Source organism: Hyla sarda, chromosome 4 (assembly GCF_029499605.1).
Source record: "Hyla sarda isolate aHylSar1 chromosome 4, aHylSar1.hap1, whole genome shotgun sequence".
In the NCBI taxonomy this organism is placed as follows: Eukaryota; Metazoa; Chordata; class Amphibia; order Anura; family Hylidae; genus Hyla; species Hyla sarda.
In genome coordinates, this window is record NC_079192.1 from 41,033,580 (window position 1) to 41,047,876 (window position 14,297).

General features: G+C 47.2%; 1 protein-coding gene across 2 annotated transcripts in view; it reads left to right on the forward strand.

Annotated features, from left to right (window-relative positions):
• LOC130367819 (cytokine receptor common subunit beta-like) overlaps positions 1 to 14,297 on the forward strand; it is a 198,656-nt gene that overhangs the window by 7,113 nt on the left and 177,246 nt on the right. The window lies entirely within an intron of this gene.

Genomic DNA, 14,297 nt, shown 5'->3' on the forward strand with positions numbered 1-14,297 from the left:
AATTAACAGTACTATCTAGAGTCCCTTTATAAACAATACCAGCCAGAGTCCCCTTTAAACAGTACTATCTAGAGTCCTCCTATAAACAGGGCTATCTAAAGTCCCCATAAGAACAGTGCTATTCAGAGTCCCCCTATGAATTATAACCAGAGTCTCCCTATAAACAGTGCTATCTAGAGTCCCCCTATAAACAGTGCTATCTAGAGTCCCCCTGTCACGATGCCGGCTGGCAGGTAGTGGATCCTCTGTGCCAGAGAGGGATTGGCGTGGACCGTGCTAGTGGACCGGTTCTAAGCCACTACTGGTTTTCACCAGAGCCCGCCGCAAAGCGGGATGGTCTTGCTGCGGCGGTAGTGACCAGGTCGTATCCACTAGCAACGGCTCACCTCTCTGGCTGCTGAAGATAGGCGCGGTACAAGGGAGTAGGCAAAAGCAAGGTCGGACGTAGCAGAAGGTCGGGGCAGGCAGCAAGGATCGTAGTCAGGGGCAACGGCAGAAGGTCTGGAAACACAGGCAAGGAACACACAAGGAACGCTTTCACTGGCACTAAGGCAACAAGATCCGGCAAGGGAGTGCAGGGGAAGTGAGGTGATATAGGGAAGTGCACAGGTGAACACACTAATTGGGACCACTGCGCCAATCAGCGGCGCAGTGGCCCTTTAAATCGCAGAGACCCGGCGCGCGCGCGCCCTAGGGAGCGGGGCCGCGCGCGCCGGGACAGAACAGACGGAGAGCGAGTCAGGTAGGGGAGCCGGGGTGCGCATCGCGAGCGGGCGCTACCCGCATCGCGAATCGCATCCCGGCTGGCAGCGGAATCGCAGCGCCCCGGGTCAGAGGACGTGACCGGAGCGCTGCCGCGGGGAGAGTGAAGCGAGCGCTCCGGGGAGGAGCGGGGACCCGGAGCGCTCGGCGTAACAGTACCCCCCCCCTTGGGTCTCCCCCTCTTCTTAGAGCCTGAGAACCTGAGGAGCAGACTTTTGTCTAGGATGTTGTCCTCAGGTTCCCAGGATCTCTCTTCAGGACCACAACCCTCCCAGTCCACTAAAAAAAAATTTTTCCCTCTGACCTTTTTGGCAGCTAAAATTTCTTTGACCGAGAAGATGTCCGAGGAGCCAGAAACAGGAGTGGGAGGAACAGATTTGGGAGAAAAACGGTTGAGGATGAGTGGTTTGAGAAGAGAGACGTGAAAGGCATTAGGGATACGAAGAGAGGGAGGAAGAAGAAGTTTATAAGAGACAGGATTAATTTGACACAAAATTTTGAAAGGACCAAGATAGCGTGGTCCCAACTTGTAGCTAGGGACACGGAAGCGGACATATTTAGCGGAGAGCCATACCTTGTCTCCAGGGGAAAAAACGGGGGGAGCTCTTCTTTTCTTATCCGCGAACTTCTTCATGCGTGATGAAGCCTGTAAGAGAGAATTTTGGGTCTCTCTCCATATGATGGAAAGGTCACGAGAAATTTCATCCACAGCGGGCAGACCAGAGGGCAAGGGAGTAGGGAGGGGGGGAAGAGGGTGACGGCCGTACACCACGAAAAATGGGGATTTGGAGGAAGACTCAGAGACCCTGAAGTTATACGAGAATTCGGCCCATGGGAGGAGATCTGCCCAGTCATCCTGGCGGGAGGAAACAAAATGTCGCAAATAATCACCCAAGATCTGGTTAATCCTTTCTACTTGTCCATTGGACTGGGGATGATATGCAGAAGAAAAATTTAATTTAATCTTGAGTTGTTTACAGAGAGCCCTCCAGAATTTAGACACGAATTGGACGCCTCTATCCGAGACAATCTGCGTAGGCAACCCGTGAAGACGAAAAATGTGTACAAAAAATTGTTTAGCCAACTGAGGCGCAGAAGGAAGACCAGGAAGAGGGATGAAATGTGCCATTTTGGAGAATCGATCAACGACCACCCAAATAACAGTGTTGCCACGGGAAGGGGGTAAATCAGTAATAAAATCCATACCAATCAGAGACCAAGGCTGTTCGGGGACAGGCAGAGGATGAAGAAAACCAGCGGGCTTCTGGCGAGGAGTCTTATCCCGGGCACAGATAGTGCAGGCTCGCACAAAGTCCACAACATCCGTCTCCAGAGTCGGCCACCAATAGAAGCGGGAGATGAGTTGCACAGATTTCTTGATACCCGCATGACCTGCGAGATGGGAGGAGTGACCCCATTTGAGGATTCCGAGGCGTTGGCGAGGAGAAACAAAGGTCTTTCCTGGAGGAGTCTGCCTGATGGAGGCAGGAGAAGTGGAGATCAGGCAGTCAGGTGGAATGATGTGTTGCGGAGAGAGTTCAACTTCTGAGGCATCCGAGGAACGAGAGAGAGCATCGGCCCTAATGTTCTTATCGGCAGGACGAAAGTGAATCTCAAAATTAAATCGGGCAAAGAACAGAGACCACCGGGCCTGGCGAGGATTCAGCCGTTGGGCAGACTGGAGGTAGGAGAGGTTCTTGTGGTCGGTGTAGATAATAACAGGAGAACTTGATCCCTCCAGCAGATGCCTCCATTCCTCAAGTGCTAATTTAATGGCTAGAAGCTCTCGATCCCCGATGGAGTAGTTCCTCTCCGCTGGAGAGAAGGTCCTAGAGAAAAAACCACAAGTGACAGCATGCCCGGAAGAATTTTTTTGTAGAAGAACAGCTCCAGCTCCCACTGAGGAGGCATCAACCTCCAATAGGAAGGGTTTGGAAGGGTCAGGTCTGGAGAGGACGGGAGCCGAAGAAAAGGCAGACTTGAGTCGTTTAAAGGCGTCTTCTGCTTGAGGAGGCCAGGACTTGGGATCAGCATTTTTTTTGGTTAAAGCCACGATAGGAGCCACAATGGTAGAAAAATGTGGAATAAATTGCCTGTAATAATTGGCGAACCCCAAAAAGCGTTGGATAGCACGGAGTCCGGAGGGGCGTGGCCAATCTAAGACGGCAGAGAGTTTGTCTGGATCCATCTGTAGTCCCTGGCCAGAGACCAAATATCCTAGAAAAGGAAGAGATTGGCATTCAAACAGACATTTCTCAATTTTGGCATAGAGTTGGTTGTCACGAAGTCTCTGAAGAACCATACGGACATGCTGGCGGTGTTCTTCTAGATTGGCAGAAAAAATTAGGATATCGTCCAGATATACAACAACACAGGAGTATAACAGATCACGAAAAATTTCATTGACAAAGTCTTGGAAGACGGCAGGGGCGTTGCACAGTCCAAAGGGCATGACCAGATACTCAAAGTGTCCATCTCTGGTGTTAAATGCCGTTTTCCACTCGTCCCCCTCTCTGATGCGGATGAGGTTATAGGCGCCTCTTAAGTCCAATTTAGTGAAGATGTGGGCACCTTGGAGGCGATCAAAGAGTTCAGAGATGAGGGGTAAGGGGTAGCGGTTCTTAACCGTGATTTTATTAAGACCGCGGTAGTCAATGCAAGGACGTAGGGAGCCATCTTTTTTGGACACAAAGAAAAATCCGGCTCCGGCAGGAGAGGAGGATTTACGGATAAAGCCCTTTTTTAGATTCTCCTGGACGTATTCGGACATGGCAAGAGTCTCTGGGGCAGAGAGAGGATAAATTCTGCCCCGGGGTGGAGTAGTGCCCGGGAGGAGGTCGATAGGGCAATCATAAGGCCTGTGAGGAGGTAGAGTCTCAGCTTGTTTTTTGCAGAAAACATCCGCGAAGTCCATATAGGCCTTAGGGAGACCGGTTACTGGAGGAACCACAGAGTTACGGCAAGGGTTACTGGGAACCGGTTTTAGACAATTCTTGGAACAAGAGGACCCCCAACTCTTGATCTCCCCAGTGGACCAATCCAGGGTAGGGGAATGAAGTTGAAGCCAGGGAAGTCCAAGGAGAATTTCCGAGGTGCAATTGGGGAGGACCAAAAGTTCAATCCTCTCATGATGAGATCCGATGCTCATAAGAAGGGGCTCCGTGCGGAAACGTATGGTACAGTCCAATCTTTCATTATTTACACAATTGATGTAGAGGGGTCTGGCGAGACTGGTCACCGGGATGTTGAACCTGTTGACGAGAGAGGCCAAAATAAAATTTCCTGCAGATCCTGAGTCCAAGAAGGCCACTGTAGAGAAGGAGAAGGCAGAGGCAGACATCCGCACAGGCACAGTAAGACGTGGAGAAGCAGAGTAGACATCAAGGACTGTCTCACCTTTGTGCGGAGTCAGCGTACGTCTTTCCAGGCGGGGAGGACGGATAGGACAATCTCTTAGGAAGTGTTCGGTACTAGCACAGTACAGGCAGAGGTTCTCCATACGGCGTCGTGTCCTCTCTTGAGGTGTCAGGCGAGACCGGTCGACCTGCATAGCCTCCACGGCGGGAGGCACAGGAACAGATTGCAGGGGACCAGAGGAGAGAGGAGCCGAGGAGGAGAAACGCCTCGTGCGAACAGAGTCCATATCTTGGCGGAGTTCCTGACGCCTTTCGGAAAAACGCATGTCAATGCGAGTGGCTAGGTGAATAAGTTCATGTAGATTAGCAGGAATTTCTCGTGCGGCCAGAACATCTTTAATGTTGCTGGATAGGCCTTTTTTGAAGGTCGCGCAGAGGGCCTCATTATTCCAGGACAATTCTGAAGCAAGAGTACGGAATTGTACGGCATACTCGCCAACGGAAGAATTACCCTGGACCAGGTTCAACAGGGCAGTCTCAGCAGAAGAGGCTCGGGCAGGTTCCTCAAAGACACTTCGGATTTCCGAGAAGAAGGAGTGTACAGAGGCAGTGACGGGGTCATTGCGGTCCCAGAGCGGTGTGGCCCATGACAGGGCTTTTCCGGACAGAAGGCTGACTACGAAAGCCACCTTAGACCTTTCAGTGGGAAACAGGTCCGACATCATCTCCAGATGCAGGGAACATTGGGAAAGAAAGCCACGGCAAAACTTAGAGTCCCCATCAAATTTATCCGGCAAGGATAAGCGTATCCCAGGAGCGGCCACTCGCTGCGGAGGAGGTGCAGGAGCTGGCGGAGGAGATGACTGCTGAAGCTGTGGTAGTAACTGTTGTAGCATAACGGTCAGTTGAGACAGCTGTTGGCCTTGTTGCGCTATCTGTTGTGACTGCTGGGCGACCACCGTGGTGAGGTCAGCGACAACTGGCAGAGGAACTTCAGCGGGATCCATGGCCGGATCTACTGTCACGATGCCGGCTGGCAGGTAGTGGATCCTCTGTGCCAGAGAGGGATTGGCGTGGACCGTGCTAGTGGACCGGTTCTAAGCCACTACTGGTTTTCACCAGAGCCCGCCGCAAAGCGGGATGGTCTTGCTGCGGCGGTAGTGACCAGGTCGTATCCACTAGCAACGGCTCACCTCTCTGGCTGCTGAAGATAGGCGCGGTACAAGGGAGTAGGCAAAAGCAAGGTCGGACGTAGCAGAAGGTCGGGGCAGGCAGCAAGGATCGTAGTCAGGGGCAACGGCAGAAGGTCTGGAAACACAGGCAAGGAACACACAAGGAACGCTTTCACTGGCACTAAGGCAACAAGATCCGGCAAGGGAGTGCAGGGGAAGTGAGGTGATATAGGGAAGTGCACAGGTGAACACACTAATTGGGACCACTGCGCCAATCAGCGGCGCAGTGGCCCTTTAAATCGCAGAGACCCGGCGCGCGCGCGCCCTAGGGAGCGGGGCCGCGCGCGCCGGGACAGAACAGACGGAGAGCGAGTCAGGTAGGGGAGCCGGGGTGCGCATCGCGAGCGGGCGCTACCCGCATCGCGAATCGCATCCCGGCTGGCAGCGGAATCGCAGCGCCCCGGGTCAGAGGACGTGACCGGAGCGCTGCCGCGGGGAGAGTGAAGCGAGCGCTCCGGGGAGGAGCGGGGACCCGGAGCGCTCGGCGTAACACCCCCTATAAACAGTGCTATCTAGAGTCCCCCTATAAACAGTGCTATCTAGAGTCCCCCTATAAACAGTGCTATCTAGAGTCCCCCTATAAACAGTGCTATCTAGAGTCCCCTTATTAATAGTGCTATCTAGAGTGCCCCTTTAAACAGTGCTTTTTAGAGTCCCCCTATGAACAGTGCTACCTAGAGTCCCCCTATAAAGTGCCAGTCAGGGCACAGGGTACACAATTACCCATGTAACAAACAGTAGTAGCCATAAATGGTTCAGTGTTTCCAGATCTTCTGGCAGGTAGAGTTTAAAGCACATTTCGTATGGTAGGGACTGTATGATGGAACATATATATATATATATATATATATATATATTGAGGGAAGAGTTGAACCAGACCACATGGTGTATAACTTCACACAACGTGGGTCCCCCAAACCTCTTGTTCTGAGGAGTAAAGCACAAACATTGACTAGAACAAGAAATTAGTTAATACACCAGACCACACAAAAAAACGTAGGGAAACGTATCAGTTTTGTATCCACCTACAACAATCACTCTAATCACATCGACCGTATCATTAATCATCATTGGCACATACTGAAAAATAGTTTTCCACTCATTCCTGAGTTCCAGTCTACACTATGGTGAGTGTTTGGATCTAACCCCTCCTCCGCTATTGTTTTTAATTATTTTGTATACACATTTAATCGTGATTATATTTTATTATGATCGGTTTGGTGCTATGTGGAGGTAATAGCACCGGACATATTGTATTTCACTGCACATATTCATCTGTACAGTGGTCCCTCAACATACGATGGTAATTCGTTCCAAACGACCCATCGTTTGTCGAATCCTTCGTATGTTGAGAGATTCGTGCAATGTTAAGTATAGGAAGCTGTACTCACCTGTCCCTGCCGTTCCGGACCGCGTCCCGCCGCTCCCGATGGTGTCCCCGGTCCTCCGCTGGGCTCTCCGCTGTCTTCTCCGGTCCTCTGCTGTCTTCTCCGGTCCTCTGCTGTCTTCTCTGGTCCTCTTCTGTCTTCTCCGGTCCTCTTCTGTCTTCTCCGGTCCTCTGCTGTCTTCTCCGGTCCTCCGCTGTCTTCTCCGGTCCTCTTCTGTCTTCTCCGGTCCTCTTCTGTCTTCTCCGGTCCTCTGCTGTCTTCTCCGGTCCTCTGCTGTCTTCTCCGGTCCTCTGCTGTCTTCTCCGGTCCTCTGCTGTCTTCTCCGGTCCTCCGCTGTCTTCTCCGGTCCTCTGCTGTCTTCTCCGGTCCTCTGCTGTCTTCTCCGGTCCTCTGCTGTCTTCTCCGGTCCTCCGCTGTCTTCTCCGGTCCTCTGCTGTCTTCTCCGGTCCTCCGCTGTCTTCCGCAAGGCCTTACTGGGCCTGTGTAGTGACGTCATTACGCCGCTGCGTACGCCATTCCTATTGGATGACGTGCGCAGCAGCGTATTGACGTCATTGGAGAGGGCCGAGAAGACACCGGAGGACCAGCGCTGGACCCGGAGGGCACCCCGGAGCATCGTGGAGGGGTAAGTAATACTCACCGCACCACACGGGAAACATTAAGCTGCTATCCGGCAGCAGCTTACGCATTTTGCGGATAGCACTTAATGCGATGGCCCCGACATAAAAAAGCATCGTATGTCGATTTGATCATATGTCGGGGCCATCGTAGGTCGGGAGGTCACTGTATATGTATTTTACATTTCTATATGCTTGATCACTGTTTATTTCATTTTTTGCATTTTGATTGTCTGTAATCACTTTGTAATTGAGGTTTTATGTGTTACACATAAATACCAGTACGCTGGTCACTTTTGTATGGTTGATAAAGACTGTAACGTAACGCAAATAATGTTTATTGTTTAAAAATTACAATAAAAGCAGGAATGGCGTCTGACAAATATGGAACATCTTTCATATGAAAGCTGCTAATATGAGGTAATGTAGAGATGCCAATACCGCATAACAAGGTAGTACTAGGATTCTATATAGCAGCGTAACAACAATAAGGTGCTGTATCCAGATTCAGTGCATGAAATACAAACATAAAGTGCATAAGCAGAATACAAGCATAGGATCACAGCAGCAAATACCTACATGTGCGGACAAAAAGTACAATAGAGAGACGTCCACCCCAAAGTCCGTTTCGGATTAGTGTCCTTCTTTCGAAAGGACGCAAGTCCGAAACGGGTGTAGGGGTGGACGTCTCTCTATTGTACTTTTTGTCCGCACATGTAGGTATTTGCTGCTGTGATCCTATTTTTAAACAATAAACATTATTTGCGTTACGTTGTCGTCTGCCACAGTTTTCTTGCTGTATAGGTTTGTGCATTTGTGTTTTCTGTATTGGCAGTACAGACATGTCCATATACGTATAGCCTTAGGAGTACTGTAGGGAACCATTTTATAAGCTCCCCTCCTACACTAGGCCTTATACTGTGTTTTTTCGGTATATTGATAAAGACTGTGCAGACAGTCGAAACGTTGCTGGCTACATATGAGGAAATAAACTACATTTCTTTTTCACCTTGAATTGGAGTGCTGTGGGACGCTTTACTTGGTGTATATATATATATATATATATATATATATATATATATATATATATATATATATATATATATATATATATATATATATATATTGGGAATGTTGTATGTTGTGTGGACCTTAGGTTACCCCGCCTGCCTGTAGATGGCGCTATATAAACAATTACTAATACAAGCAATAAACCCATTCCACCAGTAGGGGTCACTCTGCTCCTTTACAGTTAGTGTCATTAAATTCTCATTAACAGCAATCAAAGTCTATGTAGGTAATATTCCTTCTGCTGGGCATAAGAAAAAAACAATAGTATTTCCTATCAGCTGGCAGGAGTGCGCACATCAATGTGTGAGGCGTGCGGCAGAAAGATAAGGGGCCGCCATCCTGCACCCGCCCTACTTGGATTAAGCACTATGTAGTTTTTTTATTTCCTGACCATTTTTTTCCAGGCTTGTCAGAATGGCACATATCTTGTATACGGCCGTTAGCTGCACACTTTTTATTTTTTATTTTTTTTGACAATGATGTTCTGATTGGGGAACCCAGTGTTCTACTGTGGGCAGAGGAATACTGTGCAGAGTCAATTTACATTATTAACCTCTTAACAACCACCTACAGTCAAAAGATACTGGGTGGGCCGGTAAGGGTTAATAAGGACCCTAATCCGTGGGATAATTATTTGCCGAACTCGTTCGTCAGCCAATCACAGGGCTTCGACAGGTTTGAAGAGCCACATTCATAGAGAATGTGCAGCTGAAGAACAATAGAACTTCAACCTCTTAAGGACGCAGGGCGTACCTGTACACTAGAGATGAGCGAACTTACAGTAAATTCGATTCGTCACGAACTTCTCGGCTCGGCGGTCGCTGACTTTTCCTGCATAAATTAGTTCAGCTTTCCGATGCTCCGGTGGGCTGGAATAGGTGGATACAGTCCTAGGAAAGAGTCTCCTCCTAGGACTGTATCCACCTTTTCCAGCCCACGGGAGCACCTGAAAGCTGAACTAATTTATGCAGGAAAAGTCAGCGACCGCCGAGCTGAGAAGTTCGTGACGAATCGAATTTACTGTTTTCTACCCGAATTCACATTCTTACTGTAAGTTTGCTCATCTCTACTGTACACCCTGCGCCTGATCCTGGTGTTTAAAACACATCGCATCACACCGGGTCGGTCCCAGGTTCTATACATAGCCAGGACCCTGGGCTAATAGCGCGCAGCACCGATCGTTGTGCCGCGCGCTATTAACCCTTCAGACGTGGCAATCAAAGTTGATCGCCGCGCTGAAAATGAAAGTAAACACTTTCCAGCAGCTCAGTCGAGCTGATCGCGATGTCTTGATCAGCTAGGACACGAGCGGAGGTCCCCCTTACCTTGCTCCATCGCGTCCGATCGGCGTTTGATTGCTCCAAGCCTGAGCTACAGGCTTGAGCAATCGAGCCCCTATCTCGCTGATCCATGCAAAGCTATGGCTTTGCAGGGATCAGGGTAAAAGATCAGTGTGTGCAGTGTTATAGGTCCCTATGGGAGCTATAACACTGCAAAAAAAAAAGTGAAAAAAAAGTTAACAAAGGTCATTTAACCCCTCCCCTAATAAAAGTTTGAATCACCCCCCTTTTCCCATAAAATAAAACAGTGTAAATAAAAGTAAACATATGTGGTATCGCCGCGTGCGTAAATGTCCGAACTATAAAAATATATCGTTAATTAAACCGCACGGTCAATGGTGTGCGCGCCAAAAAATTCAAAAGTCCAAAATAGCGTATTTTTGGTAACTTTTTATATCATAAATAAAAGCGATCAAAAAGTCTGATCAATGCAAAAATATTACTGATAAAAACTTCAGAACACGGCGCAAAAAATGAGCCCTCATACCGGCCCGTACGACGAAAAAAAAAAAAAAGTTACAGGGGTCAGAAGATGACAATTTTAAACATATAAATTTTCCTGCATGTAGTTATGATTTTTTTCAGAAGTCCGACAAAATCAAACCTATATAAGTAGGGTATCATTTTAACCGTATGGACCTACAGAATAATAAGGTGTCATTTTTACCAAAAGTTACAAAATGACCTTTTTTCTTAAATTTTGTCGCTCAATGAATTTTTTTTCGGTTTCACCATGGATTTTTTTTTGTAAAATTACTAATGTCACTACAAAGTAGAATTGGTGGTGCAAAAATTAAGCCATCATATGGAATTTTATGTGCAAAATTGAAAGCGTTATGATTTTTAGAAGGTGATGAGGAAAAAAGGAAAATGCAAAAACGGAAAAATGCTGAGTCCTTAACCCCTTAAGGATGCAGGACGTAAATGTACGTCCTGGTGCGGTGGTACTTAACGCACCAGGACGTACATTTACGTCCTGTGCATAACCGCGGGAATCGGAGCGATGCCCGTCTCATGCGCGGCTTATCCCGGCTGCTGATCGCAGCCAGGGACCCGCCGGCAATGGCCGACGCCCGCGATCTCGTGGGCGTCCGCCATTAACCCCTCAGGTGCCGGGATCAATACAGATCCCGGCATCTGCGGCAGTGTGCGATTTGAATGAATGATGGATCGCCTGCAGTGCTGCTGCGGGGATCCGATCTTTCAGAACGCCGCACGGAGGTCCCCTCACCTTCCTCCTTCCGACATCTTCTGCTCTGGTCTGTGATCGAGCAGACCAGAGCAGAAGATCGCCGATAATACTGATCTGTTCTATGTCCTATACATAGAACAGATCAGTATTAGCAATCATGGTATTGCTATGAATAGTCCCCTATGGGACTATTCAAGTGTAAAAAAAAAAGTAAAAAAATGTAAAAGTAAAAAAAAAGTGAAAAATCCCCTCCCCCAATAAAAAAGTAAAATGTCTGTTTTTTCCTATTTTACCCCCAAAAAGCGTAATTTTTTTATAGACATATTTGGTATCGCCGCGTGCGGAAATGTCCGAAATATTAAAATAAAATGTTAATGATCCCGTACGGTGAACGGCGTGAACGAAAAAAAAAAAAGGCCAAAATTCCTACTTTTTTAATACATTTTAGAAAAAAAAAAATTATAAAAAATTTATTAAAAGTTTTTTATATGCAAATTTGGTATAAAAAAAAATTACAGATCATGGCGCAAAAAATTAGCCCCCATACCGCTGCTTATACGGAAAAATAAAAAAGTTAGAGGTCATCAAAATAAAGGGATTATAAACGTACTAATTTGGTTAAAAAGTTTGTGATTTTTTTTAAGCGCAACAATAATAGAAAAGTATGTAATAATGGGTATCATTTTAATCGTATTGACCCTCAGAATAAACAACACACGTCATTTTTACCATAAATTGTACGGCGTGAAAACGAAACCTTCCAAAATTAGCAAAATTGCGTTTTTCGTTTTAATTTCCCCACAAAAATAGTGTTTTTTGGTTGCGCCATACATTTTATGATATAATGAGTTATGTCATTACAAAGGACAACTGGTCGCGCAAAAAACAAGCCCTCATACTAGTCTGTGGATGAAAATATAAAAGAGTTATGATTTTTAGAAGGCGAGGAGGAAAAAATGAAAACGTAAAAATTAAATTGTCTGAGTCCTTAAGGCCAAAATGGGTCCTTAAGGGGTTAAAGGGGTTAAGGCTATGTTCACAGAAAAGAAATTCTGCTATTCTGCTCAAATTCAGTTATGCTTATCTTCCTGCCAAATTTTTGCAGTTTTGCGGAATTTGAGCAGATTTCGGCAGATAAAAAAAAAAAAAAGAAGAATTCTGCCGAAATTGAAAGCCCCATTGTGCAGTGGGATTCCGCAAAATTAAAGACAGGTCTTATATTTTTGCGAAATGCAGAATTTCCGCCATGTGAATTAGACAGGGGAATAACCTTCATAAAACAGCACCACATCTGTCCACAGGTTGTGTGTGGTATTACAACTTGGCTCCATTCACCTCAATGGAACTGAGCTGCAATACCGCACACAACCTGAGTACTGGGGTGGAGCAGTTTTGGCTTAGCTACTTTTCTAATCCCATATAACTCCTGTAAAGGGATAAATACACGGAGTTAATTTCTTCCAAAAACAGTTTCACCTCTGTCCTCAGTTTGTGTGTGGTAGTGCAAGTCCGTTCCATTTCGGTGAATGGAGCCAAGTTGTAATACCACCCACAACCTGAGGACAGGGGTGTCACTGTTTGTGAAAGAAATCAGCTCTGTTTCTATCCCTGGATAACCTCTTTAGGATCCACATTTCCGCTTGCAAATTCCGCAAAATTGAAAGCACATTGGGGGGTAGTTATCAAAGGATTTATGTGTTTTTTTTTCAAGTAACTTTGGCGCAATACTTTGGCGCAGTGTCTTTTTGCGCCAAAGTTTGGCGCATCTTCTCCACTGCCATTTTTACAACTTTCTCAAAGTCACACGGTCCTGTGTGTGATTTCAACTTTAGTCAGTAATTTAGTCATCATTTGTGCCAATCGATCTTTGGCGCAATTTTGGCGCAAATCCCGTTTTTTTTTTGGCGCAAATCCCTGCCAAGAAATTTTGCACATGGAAAACACACTTAGCAATGTCAGAAAATGTAAAGGCGTCAAAAGACATTAAAAACATTTTTTTGTGAAAGCAGCGACGCCTCCAGGGCTGCGCAATACTATCCTGCGACATAGTTGTCTCTGAGGAACCATCACCCTCCGTTGAGCCGGCATTGGACATGGCCGCACAGGGTCAGGAAAGGTAAACACTAAAGCAGTGGTCTCCAACCTGCGGACCTCCAGATGTTGCAAAACTACAACTCCCAGCATGCCCGGACAGCCAACGGCTGTCCGGGCATGCTGGGAATTGTAGTTTTGCAACATCTGGAGCGCCGCAGGTTGAAGAGCACTGAGTTGGAGCATTAGGAGATGTTAGAGAAGGTATTTTTCCTTACATTGCCAGCGTTTTGTGAAGTTATATCGGCATTGTCTGTTAATCCCTTACGGACGCAGCGATTCTTAGTTTTTGCGCTTCCGTTTTTTCCTTCTTAACTTCTAATAGCCATAATTCTTTCAATTTCTCCATAATGCTTTCAATTTTCCCCTAGCGTTCGAAACATTTTGTTCTGAACGCTTGGAGCGGGCGGTGGGGGTCACAATGTCACAGCCACTCCCCTTTTGATGTCACACCACGCCCCCTCCTTTCAAGTCTATGGGAGGGGGTGTGGTGGCCGCTATGCCCTCTCCTATAGTCTTGCGTTGAGGGGGTGTACTGTGAGGTTATGAGGGGTATGGCCGTAACATCATGACCCTACCATTCTAAATCAACGCTGGGTGCTGCACAGAGATCGTGGGGTCCCAGCAGTGGTACCCCCGAGATTGGACATCTTGGATAGGGGGATAAGATGTCTAGGGGCGGAGTACCCCTTTAAATACCCCACTGGCCAGAGCACTGTCAGTCATCCTCTGCATCAATTCAGATTCCATTTCTCAGGATGAGTGTGGGTCCCAGACGCCCGACCTCCGATCATAAAATGATGGTGGATCTGAGAGAGGGGAATACCCCTTTAAGTAGAAATGTAGTCAGAATATTCACTTTCGAGTTTCCTGACTGTGGAGATTGTTGACGTAGATTTCTTTGTAAAATGACATTGGCACATTTCCTTTATAGAGTCTTTGTGATGGCACGGCTGGCGAGTCTGCAGATACTATCAGGACAGATAAGGAGTTGCTGCGGTATAGTAATTCTCTGTGATAGATGGCACGCTAACAAATCCTAGACTCCTCAAACCTGCCACACCAGGGAGATGTGGGAGATATTATGTATGGAAATGAATACTAACCACATCAACCCCTCCAACAGTGCCAGTGATTCCCAGAGACTTCCACTATATGATTTGTCGCCCCAAGCAGTGCTAACCACAATGCCCCCATAAAAGGGTTAATCAAAATGACCCCTGGAAATCTGCACGTAAACATTTTATG